Here is an 11,154-nt window from a genome sequence, read left to right on the forward strand (position 1 = left end):
CCCTTTCCTCTCCCCACAACAGACACCCTGTAAGGGAGGGGAGGCTGAGAGAGCCCTGAGATTACTGAGGAAGAAGAAGAGTTGGTTCTTATATGCCGCTTTTCTCTACCCGAAGGAGACTCAAAGCGGCTTCCAGTCGCCTTCCCTTTCCTCTCCCCACAACAGACGCCCTATGAGGAAGGTGGGGCTGAGAGAGCCCTGAGATTCCTGAAGAAGAAGAAGAGTTGGTTCTTATATGCCGCTTTTCTTTACCCAAAGGAGTCTCAAAGCAGCTTCCATTCGCCTTCCCTTTCCTCTCCCCACAACAGACACCCTGTAAGGGAGGGGAGGCTGAGAGAGCCCTGAGATTACTGAGGAAGAAGAAGAGTTGGTTCTTATATGCCGCTTTTCTCTACCCGAAGGAGACTCAAAGCGGCTTCCAGTCGCCTTCCCTTTCCTCTCCCCACAACAGACGCCCTATGAGGAAGGTGGGGCTGAGAGAGCCCTGAGATTCCTGAAGAAGAAGAAGAGTTGGTTCTTATATGCCGCTTTTCTTTACCCAAAGGAGTCTCAAAGCAGCTTCCATTCGCCTTCCCTTTCCTCTCCCCACAACAGACACCCTGTAAGGGAGGGGAGGCTGAGAGAGCCCTGAGATTACTGAGGAAGAAGAAGAGTTGGTTCTTATATGCCGCTTTTCTCTACCCGAAGGAGACTCAAAGCGGCTTCCAGTCGCCTTCCCTTTCCTCTCCCCACAACAGACGCCCTATGAGGAAGGTGGGGCTGAGAGAGCCCTGTGATTCCTGAAGAAGAAGAAGAGTTGGTTCTTATATGCCGCTTTTCTCTACCCAAAGGAGTCTCAAAGCAGCTTCCATTTGCCTTCCCTTTCCTCTCCCCACAACAGACACCCTGTAAGGGAGGGGAGGCTGAGAGAGCCCTGAGATTACTGAAGAAGAAGAAGAGTTGGTTCTTATATGCCGCTTTTCTCTACCCGAAGGAGTCTCAAAGCAGCTTCCAATCGCCTTCCCTTCCTCTCCCCACAACAGACACCCTGTGAGGGAGGGGAGGCTGAGAGAGCCCTGAGATTACTGAAGAAGAAGAAGAGCTGGTTCTTATATGCCGCTTTTCTCTACCCGAAGGAGTCTCAAAGCGGCTTACAATCACCTCTCCTTCCTCGCCCTACAACAGACACCCTGTGAGATAGGTAAGGCTGAGAGAGCTCTGACAGAAATGCTCTGCAGGAACAGCTCTGACAGTCTGCAAACACCGAAAGGTCCTAAATTATGCCTGCAATGGGCAAAACTGTCCATTTATATTTGTTATATTTGGCTGATGATCAGGCGCAAAAAAAAAAAAACCCACAAAGAAATCTTACTGACAAATCGGGACTGTTTTTTAAATCCTTAAATCAAATTTAATGTCCCTTCCCCCTTAAAAAGATTAATCGTGAGTCAGAATACTAACAGGTCGATTAGCGAGAAAAGTTACTGTTATATAAACATTTGTTGGTCCAGAGAGGAATGTTTAAACTCCTCCGACAGGTTGATAAAGGACTCGCCAAAGCATTCGTAGTTTTCTGGAATCAGCCCCCCCCCCCTTCCTGTTTCCTTCTTTTTTACACTAGCAAAAACCTCCAGCCAGGACAGAGGCTGTTTGCTAATAAGCATGAGCAAGACCAGGATAAATTACAGTACTTTGGTCTAATCCAGACTTTCTCCAGCAGGGTTTCGTCAAACTCTGTGGTTTCTTGAGAGCCCTGAAATGAAAGGGTTTCCCAAATATATATATTTACATTTGCTAACTATTTATCAGGTGATCTGACCATATAGAGCCTCTTGCGGCACAGAGTGGTAATGCAGCAGACATGCAGTCTGAAGCTCTGCCCATGAGGCTGGGAGTTCGATCCCAGCAGCCGGCTCAAGGTTGACTCAGCCTTCCATCCTTCCGAGGTCGGTAAAATGAGTACCCAGCTTCCTGCTGGGGGGTAAACGGTAATGACTGGGGAAGGCACTGGCAAACCACCCCGTATGGAGTCTGCCATGAAAACGCTGGAGGGCGTCACCCCAAGGGTCAGACATGACCCGGTGCTTGCACAGAGGATACGTTTATGACCATATATGTCCAGGGGAGGGGCCTGAAGTTTTGGTGTCCTGAAGTGTCTTTCCCACAAAAAGGCCATTTCCCCAACTTAATTTTGAAAAAAAACTGCTCATGTTCTTCAAGACTGATTAGTGTTTTGTTTTAACAACATTAGAAGTCTCTTTTTTTAATGCACAGACTTACAGCATTGCTCTGCCCCTTGAAGAAGCCTGATGCGGGGAGAAGCAAGCAAGGGGCATGGATTCTCCTTGAACACTGTTTTGCTGTGAGCAGAGAAGGCAGACGCTCTTTGTAGCACATTGGAGGTCGCTGTGTTCATATCTTTTTATCCTTCTCTGGAGTTCCATTCCAGGGAGTCCCCGTGTTGGTCTGATGCAGCAGGACAAATTTAGAGTCCCACAGCACCTTTAAAACCTACAACAAGAACTCATGTGCCTTGAATAAAAATGTGTTGATCTTAAAGGTGCCGCTGGAATCTAAATTTCCCCCCTTTTTTGGAGTGTTTACGACTGTAGTATCAGTTTGTGTACATTTTTATTGGCTTCTTAGAGCCATGCTGACGGTTCATATCTGTCTATGCTAAGGTGACCAGGTTTTAACATTGACCAGGGGGTTCTTGATTAAAAATTTGGTCTACATGGAGCAACAAAGATTTTCATAGAACACATAGAACGCAAAAATAGTACTGTAATATATATATTTTAAATTTCAATATAAGTACAATTTGCCAGGTGCCCCCAGATGTCCCTCCAAAAGTGGGAGAATCTGGTCACCATAGTCTATGCTAGCCTTTCTCAACCGTTTTAACGTTGAGAAACCCCTAAAAGATTCTTCAGGCCTCAAGAAACCCCAGAAGTGGTGCAATCTGCAGAAGATGGTTAGGTCAAGCCCACCTGCACCCCTCCACTCCCCACCCCCTCCAGGCCCATCATGGCCCTTTTTGGGAAGGGAGGAATGGATCGACATGACCAAATAGGGTCATATAACCCCATACGCGTTTAGCAAATTTTTAAAACATAGTAAAAATTAATTTCCACGAATTTAGGAAAGCCCTCCAGGGCTGACAAGAAAACTTGGGTTTCACAAAACTCTGGTTAAGAAGGCCTCATCGATATACTAATTACATCATTAATATATTCTTGTTGGAAAATATACTAAATCACGGGAGGTGATGATACCACTTTATTCTTTGAAAAGAATGCAAAAGAAATTCCGTCTAAATATCCGGAAGGAGTTCCTGACAGTCAGAGCGGTTCCTCAGTGGAACAGGCTTCCTCGGGAGGTGGTGGGTTCTCCATCTTTGGAGATTTTTAAGCAGAGGCTGGAGAGCCATCTGACGGAGAGGCTGGTTCTGTGAAGGCTCAAAGGGGTGGCAGGTGACAGGGGATGAGCGAGAGGGTTGTGAGTGTCCTGCATAGTGCAGGGGGTTGGACTAGATGACCCAGGAGGACCCTTCCCACTCTAGGATTCTAGGATTCTGGGTTCACACAGACCTTTGGGTTTCTATAACCTCCGTGTATGGGCAGCTGTTCCTTGGGAATGACAGCTCATCTCAGGGCAAGAGAGATCCACTACCATGGAGGAATTTGTCTCCAGGGCCTTATACACTTAGGAGGGCCCTCCTCACCACCAACCCCAGACTCACAAGCCCAGCCATCAGATTATCCACTGAGTCTGATTGTCTTTGAAGTTCCTCAGAGTTTCAGTGCCTGGCCGAAAATTCATTTCAGGACTCATCTAAACAGCTGAACCCAAATACCCTCAGCCTCCGGACATTTCCGAAATAGCTTCGGCGTTAAAAATCCAATTATTAGAGCCTTGCAGAAGGCAAGAGGGTGGGCTGGAGCTGGAAATTAGCCGTGTCGCTTTGTCCTTCTTCTTGACAAATCTTCCGAATCTACAGAAATGAGAAACGTCTCCCTCCGGGCAATCCGTCACCCGAGAAAACTTGGGATGAGCCTGCCTTCACCTGCCCCTCTCCTTCCCTGAGATCTTCACTCAAAGAGACAGGGACATTCTCTTGCTGGGACCTGTCGGGTTTTGTCAGCGGTGAGCCCTGCTGGGGTTGTGGGACGTTCTTACTGCAGGTCGAACTCGGAACCGACACCAGTAGAGAAATGAATCCGATGGCCGGGAGGAATCATTGCAAGGAGGAAGAAAAGGACAGTCGGTGACAAAGAAAAAGAAGAGCTGGTTTTTATACCCGCTTTTCACTCCCCGAAGGAGTCTCCAAGTGGCCTACAATCACCTCTCCTGAGATAGGTGTGGCTGAGAGAGCTCAGACAGGACTGCTTGGTCAGAACCGCACTATCAGGGCTGTGACTAGCCCAAAGTCACCCAGCTGGCTGCATATGGAGGGGCGTGGAATCAGACCTGGCTCACCAGATTAGGAGCCGCCACACTTAGAAGAAGACGAGGAGGAGTGTTGGACTGGATGCGCCATTCGCCTGATTCAACAGGGCTCCTCTTATGTCCGTATGTAGCCACAAGGTATAGACGGAAGACTCGGTCTGGGGCAGGGATGCTCTGTCTTCTTGGTGCTTCTTGGTGTGGGGGGGAAGCTTCTGGATTCCTGGCCCTGATGGTGGACCTCCTGAGGGCCCCTGGGTGACACAGAGTGTTGGACTGGAGGGGCCACTGGCCTGACCCAACAGGGCTTCACTTCTGTCCTAACCTTTGACTTCCTTGTTGATCTCCTTGTTTTGGTGCCTTGCCCATAGTAACCTGCAACTGGTTTTGCAACGGCTGTTTTCTGGCCTCACGGATTCCCCACGGGGATGTGCTAGTGATGAGGCCAGCCTGCCCTCATTTCCCTCCTAGGTGGAAGGCCCTGGGGAGCCGTTCGGTCACCTCGCCCTCCAGAGTCCAGGAAAAGCCTCAGTGGTCACCAAGCCGCAACGAGGTTACTTTGGCCTGACAAGTCCTTAATAATGCGCAAGGCCCTCATGAGGAAATTATCCGGCCGGGCCGATGCGCCATTCTCCCCGCTCACTTCTGCTGATTCAGCTCCGCTACGGCTTGGTGGCTGGAGGAGATGAAAACTCAAGGGAGTGAAGAGGCAGGGTGGGAGGCGTTTTCGGAGGAATGCCACCGCCACGGATTCCTGCACAGGTCCCTGGCAGCACGAAGGGCAGCTGCTTCTGCCTGCACGGCTGATTCTGGGCAAATCTCTTGCATGGGCTTTTCTCCACAAGCCGCTCGGGGGGACGAGGCACTGCAGAAGAAATCAGCTGCAGGAAATAAAACCGGATGGGGGATATTCAGGGAATCTGACCACACACTACTCTTTCTGCAGAAGATGAGGCAAAGACAGATTTTTCTAGGAAGGCGGGTGGGAATGAAGGGTACCAACCTCCAGGCACTGCCTGGCAATCTCCCAGTAGTACAACCCATACGCAAATGACAGAGGTCAGTTCTCTGGGAGAAAATGGCAGCTTCGGAGGGGGGGACTGCCTCTCAAGCCAGCACAGTGTAGTGGGTAAAGTAAGGTGGGATCTAATTTGGAGAGCTGGGTTGGATTCCCCACTCCTCTTCCACCTGCAACCAGCTGGGGGACCTTGTGCCAGTCACAGTTCTCTCTGAGCTCTCTCCTACCTCACAGGGTGTCTGTTGTGGGGGGAGGTGATTGCAAACCACTTTTAGACTCGTTTGGATAGTAAGAAGCAGGATACAAAAAACCCAGCCCAAAAAGCCACAAGGTTAAAAAGGAAGCAATTATGAACCGTTTAACCACATAGTCTGTGCTTCTTTAAGGTAGGTTTATGGAGCACACAAAGCAGAACGGTTTATTCTATGCTTTTATTTTATTCCTTTTAATTTGATTTTTATCCTTTAAACACCATCAAGCAAGTAAGCAAATGCCCCCAGACAGCAGAAGAGGGGAAAATACATGCAAGAGGCAAATCTCTGCTGAGTGAAGTCAGGACTTCTGGAGCACAGTCATTTTAAGACAAGCCTTGCAACTGGGAACCAGGAAGTCTTTGAACTGATGCCCTGGCCAATCAGGGAAGACTGCTTTGCTACGAGGCACCGGGAAGGAAGTTAATTTGCAAAAAGAAGAAATCTGCACACTTCCTGATGCTAGTTTTCACATATCGAGGCTTATATCCACATCTGGATCAATCATGCTTGTTGCAGAGGAAAAATTTAAAGCGCCCAAAATCAAAATGGAAATCGCATTCAGTGTAGACGGGAGGGATTTATTCGGACTGGGAGTGGGTTAACAGCAGACTACACCCAGGACTGCCTTGGTGGTCTCCTGTCATAGTGCTGACTAGAGCTTCCTGGCTCCCATGTGATTAAGCTAGCTGGAGTCACCTGGTCAGGCTCCAGAGGGATTTCTCAGATAATATACGCAAAATGCTTGAAAACCTGAAGTGTGTTGTTGTGTCAACACTTGGGATTATTATCACAGCCTTCAGCTCACCCGCCACCCTCGGGACCACAAGGACTTTCCTTCCTCCTCCTTTTGGAAACTTTGCCGGGTGGAGGCTTATAAATTATGGATGGCAACCAAATGAGAAAGATCAGCCTCGGCCGCTGAGCAATAAATCTGTATTTGTTTTGTCTTCATCTATTATGAATGCCTGCCCTTCCCTGCAGGAGAGACCTTCTTTACATTACGGAGATCAGCCTACGTCAAAAGGGGTTCTAACAGGCATCCATTTAGTTTCAGCTGTTTTTTTAAAAAATTGTTTTTAAATAGCTGCTAAAAATAAACACGGGTGTTTCAAGGTCAAAGGGATACCCTAGCAAGAGCCTTTGGGGCTGAGCCGGACTGCGAGGTTTGGGGGGGTAGGCGGTTTGCGGAGGAGGAGAATAGGGACGGTTGGGGTTTGAAGAGGGGAGGAACAGCCTGGGGGAAGGGGAGGCCATCTGCAGAGTTCTTCCACCCTACCCCCCCCCCCAAATCTAGCACCCACTATATTCCTGAATGCAACGGGCTTGGCCCCTAGTTCTTTAATAATATTATAATACTAGGGGCAAAGCCCGTTGTCTCCAAGAATACAACGGGCGCTAGAGCTTGGCAGTGGGAAGAGGAAGGGGAGGAGTTGTCCAGTCTGTAAGGGCATGGGGTTGAATGTGTGTGTTGTGTGGGAGGTTGTGGTGGCATGGTGGCAAATGAGGCCATGGGTGTGGAGATATGGGTGTCAAGAACCTGTGGCGTGGAATGTTCGTTGATTGTGGGAGAGGACTGACCTTTGGGAATTGTGGCATAGTGGTTACAGATGAGCTTTCCAGAGCCCTGTCCTCAGATATGTGAAGGGAAAATCAGACTGGAGACTCTTCTTAGGGGAAGATTACATGGCAACCAATTCCCCCCCAGTTCTGCGTCATTTCCCTTCTTGTGTGAATTAGACCACATTCACCGAAATGCCCCTCTGCCCTACACAGTACACAGGTGTCCACCCTGTTCCTTCTGTCTCCCATGTTTTCACTGTTCACATGCTTCTTTCATAGTTGCTCCTTAGAAGAACAGATTTTTGTACCCTATTGCTTACTACCCAAAGGAGTCTCAAAGCGGTTTACAAACACCTTTTCCATTCGTCTCTCGACAATAGTCAACGTGTGGGGTTGTGAGAGAACTGGGAATGGGCCGCAGTGACCCAGCAGGCCTCAGGTGTCTCAAAGCATTTTCCAATCGTCTTCCCTTTCTCTCCCCATAGCAGACTCCACATGAGGGAGGTGGGGTAGCAAGCCTCACAGGTGTGGCCTGGAGAGCTCCTGGAATTACAGCTCACCTGCAGAGTATAAAGATCAGCTCCCCAGGCAGAAAGGGCTACTTTGGACAGGGTTGTGGTAGAGAAGAAAGATTTAAGGCTTCCCACACAGGTTGTTGTTGTTGAATTGAAAGACTTGAGGCCTACTGCACAGGGTTGTTGTGCAGATGAAGCAGGAGACAAAAGAGGCAATTTCTTCTGCAGAATAACGCTGTGAAGTGGCTTCAAATCTGCAGAGAGTTGCAAAGAAGAAAGACACATGGCTTGGCTGTATCTAACCTCCGGCCAGAGCAGTATTTTAAGTGAGAAGGGGCTTTCCTGTGGCCTCCCTGTCAGGCAACTGTTTGGCAGAAGGGGAAAGTCCCCCCCCCTCAAAAGGAAGGCCCCTAAGGCTCCCCTTCGTTGCTCTTGGAAAGGCCTCCCTCCCCTCAGTCAGGGGCTGTCAGAGGCTCCTTCGCAGCAGGCCTGAAGGGAGGGGGGAGGGGGAGCACTCTGCAGCCTCCGGCCAGCTCTGTCAGGGCTCTGAGGCAGTTTGCAGTTGGACATGGCAGTTAGGACAGCCTTGGGGTGAAAAGGGCTGGCACAGCCTCGGTTCTCATCCCCCTTGGCAGCCCTGCTGACCTCCTCTCCCTGTGGTGGTCAGGAGCAGACTGGCAGCCAGACTGGGCTGGGTGAATGGAATTTTGGTCTGTCCTGGTGAGGGGCCAATAGGAAGGCGCTTCGTGTGCCTCCCCATTGGCTGCTTGGCCCTGGATGGACACTCAGAGGGCCCAATCAGGAGCCGCTTTGCAGCTCCTGATTGGGCCCTCTGAGTTTTTATCCTGGACAGGGCCCGCCCTAACTCCTCCCCAGGTGGCCTTACACTTTTATTTAATACCGCAGGAGCGGTTAAAGATAATACATTTTTATTTCTATCCCACCCTTCCATATCGCTCATGGTGGGTAACAACAATAAAACAGCAACATTTTAAAACTTTTTTTTTTAATTTTAAAACATTTATCACACTGATGCCTTCCGTGAAAATTCCCAGATGGGGGGGGGGGGGAGAGGGGTTGACCAGAAGCCCATGACCCAACTCTAAATCAAACGAATAGAAAACTTTTAAGCAGCGGATGCTTTGGTCCTTTTGCATTTTCTCCTGGGAAATTGATCCCCATAGTCTGGAAACAAGTTGCAAAACCAGGAGATTTCCAGGTTCCCCTGGGGATTGGCACCCCCAGGTCCTGCCTATTCTTCTTGCAGTCTATTGGCCATCTTGGCGTTTGGACCTAGAGATTCCAGGTCCAAAAGGGCTGGGGCTCAGTTGGGCCTGCAGAAGCTCCCTCACTGGATCGGTCCCAGTTGAAGGTTCTTTTCCACTGGGGTGGCCATCTCTGGATATGGGAGGAAGGGACCTCAGTGTGGTATGATGCCATCCATTTTGCACTGATAATGCCATCTTCTCCCCAGAAAGTGAGCTGGGAAGATCTCTAGTTGCCGCCTGGAGGTTGGCAAGCCTCGTGCCTGCTGCTTCAAATCCACGAGCCGGTAAAGAGCAGCGCTCTCAGAAGCCTTTCTGACTCTGTATTTTTTCTTGCAAATCCAAGATTGCTGACTGGGGGGGAGGGGGGGTGCCTCACGTCGTCCCAGACACTGAGAAAGAGCCGAATTTAGCCCAGATCAGCTCTCCGCAATCTAACTCCCCTCTCTCAGGCCCTGCTAAAAAAGCCCATCTCCAGTTGACTGATAGCCCGGCAGATGTGAGACAAGGTACATCTAAAAATGGAGCCGTGGAAATAAAAACATGATCTCACAGGCCGTAAATCAAGGCTTAAAATCGGACACCGAGGTAAAATCTGACACTCCTCGATCCGTCTTCTTGTCTTACGTGTAGCGAGGAGGAGAAAGGAGCTGCCATCGAGATTTCGGCCGGGGCCAGGACATCTTCGGTTCAATCGCAAGTTCTTTGTCTCTTCCTCGCTCATCCCAAAGGGCAAATAGAATTTATTTATGAGGATCTGCTCTCCACGGCGACCGCAACACATCACTCAAAATCGATCTTTGCTTTATCAAAAAGGGAAAGAACTGCTGTCATGGATCGGAAAAAAGGAACCACGGAGATGACAACTCTCTTTCATTTCTGTCGTGATTATTTCTCTGCCAGCATCTGTCTGCGTTTCTTCCTGGCTTCAACATCGGCTTCTCGGCTCCCTGCTTCCCGTCATGCTCAACGAGACAAACAAGGTGCAGTCCTTATGATGCCATTGAAAAGAGAAACTCAGCTTTTACCACCACATTCTGTGCTTTGTCTTGGAAATCCTCTCAACAGCCCTGCAAGACAGGCTGACATGACAATCTCCACAGAGCACGGCAGAGTGCCTCTGGCTGCAGAAGAGAGGCAGTGGCAGGTTCCAGGTCTCCCCTCAAGTCCAAGGTCAAGAGAGGGCCGGAGGACTTCCCAGCTCAAGGCCTGAGCTGCAGGTTCACTGGACTTCAGGAGTGACCCATCTTTTAACCATTTGCCTTCCCTTGAGGGCAACTTCAGTTTGTATTGGCAGAATGTCAGTGTTTATATGTATATATTAATATTCCCTAGCAGCTCAGGATGAATCATGTCAAATCTGAAGCAATTAAGTTGCAGATAAATGAAACCTGTAGCATAAATTAGACAGTGACATCAAAATGCAATTTAAATTTGAAGTTTAAAAATCGCTTAAAAGCTGTCTCCTCTTCTCAGAATTAGAGCTTGCTGAAGAAGGTTTTTTATATCCCACTTTTCACTGCCCAGAGGAGTCTCAAAGCGGCTTCCAGTCACCTTCCCACTCCCCACAACAGACAACCTGTGAGATCTGTGGGGCTGAGAGCTCTGACAGAACTGCTCTGAGAGAACACCGCTCCTGTGCTTATTGCAGACAGAGGGTGGTCAAATAGGAAGGAAGGAAGGAACTTGGAGTAGGATGGGAAGGAAGGAGGGAGGGAGGGAGGGAGGGAGGGAGAGAGGGAGGGAGGGAGGAAGGAAGGAAGGAGGGAGGGAGGGAAGGAGAGAGGGAGAGAGGGAGGGAGGGAGGAAGGAAGGAAGGAGGGAGGGAGGGAGGGAGGGAGGGAGGGAGGGAGGGAGGAAGGAAGGAAGGAAGGAGGGAGGGAGGGAAGGAGAGAGGGAAAGAGGGAGGGAGGAAGGAAGGAAGGAAGGAGGGAGGGAGGGAGGGAGGGAGGGAGGGAGAGAGGAAAGGAAGGAAGGAAGGAAGGAAAGAAGGAAGGAAGGAAGGAAGGAAGGAAAGGGAGGGAGGGAGGGAGAGAGGGAGGGAAGGAAGGAGGGAGGGAGGGAGGGAGGGAGGGAAGGAAGGAAGGAAGGAAGGAAGGAAGGAGGGAGGGAGGGAG

The sequence above is a fragment of the Paroedura picta genome, chromosome 6 (assembly GCF_049243985.1).
Source record: "Paroedura picta isolate Pp20150507F chromosome 6, Ppicta_v3.0, whole genome shotgun sequence".
Classification (NCBI taxonomy): domain Eukaryota; kingdom Metazoa; phylum Chordata; class Lepidosauria; order Squamata; family Gekkonidae; genus Paroedura; species Paroedura picta.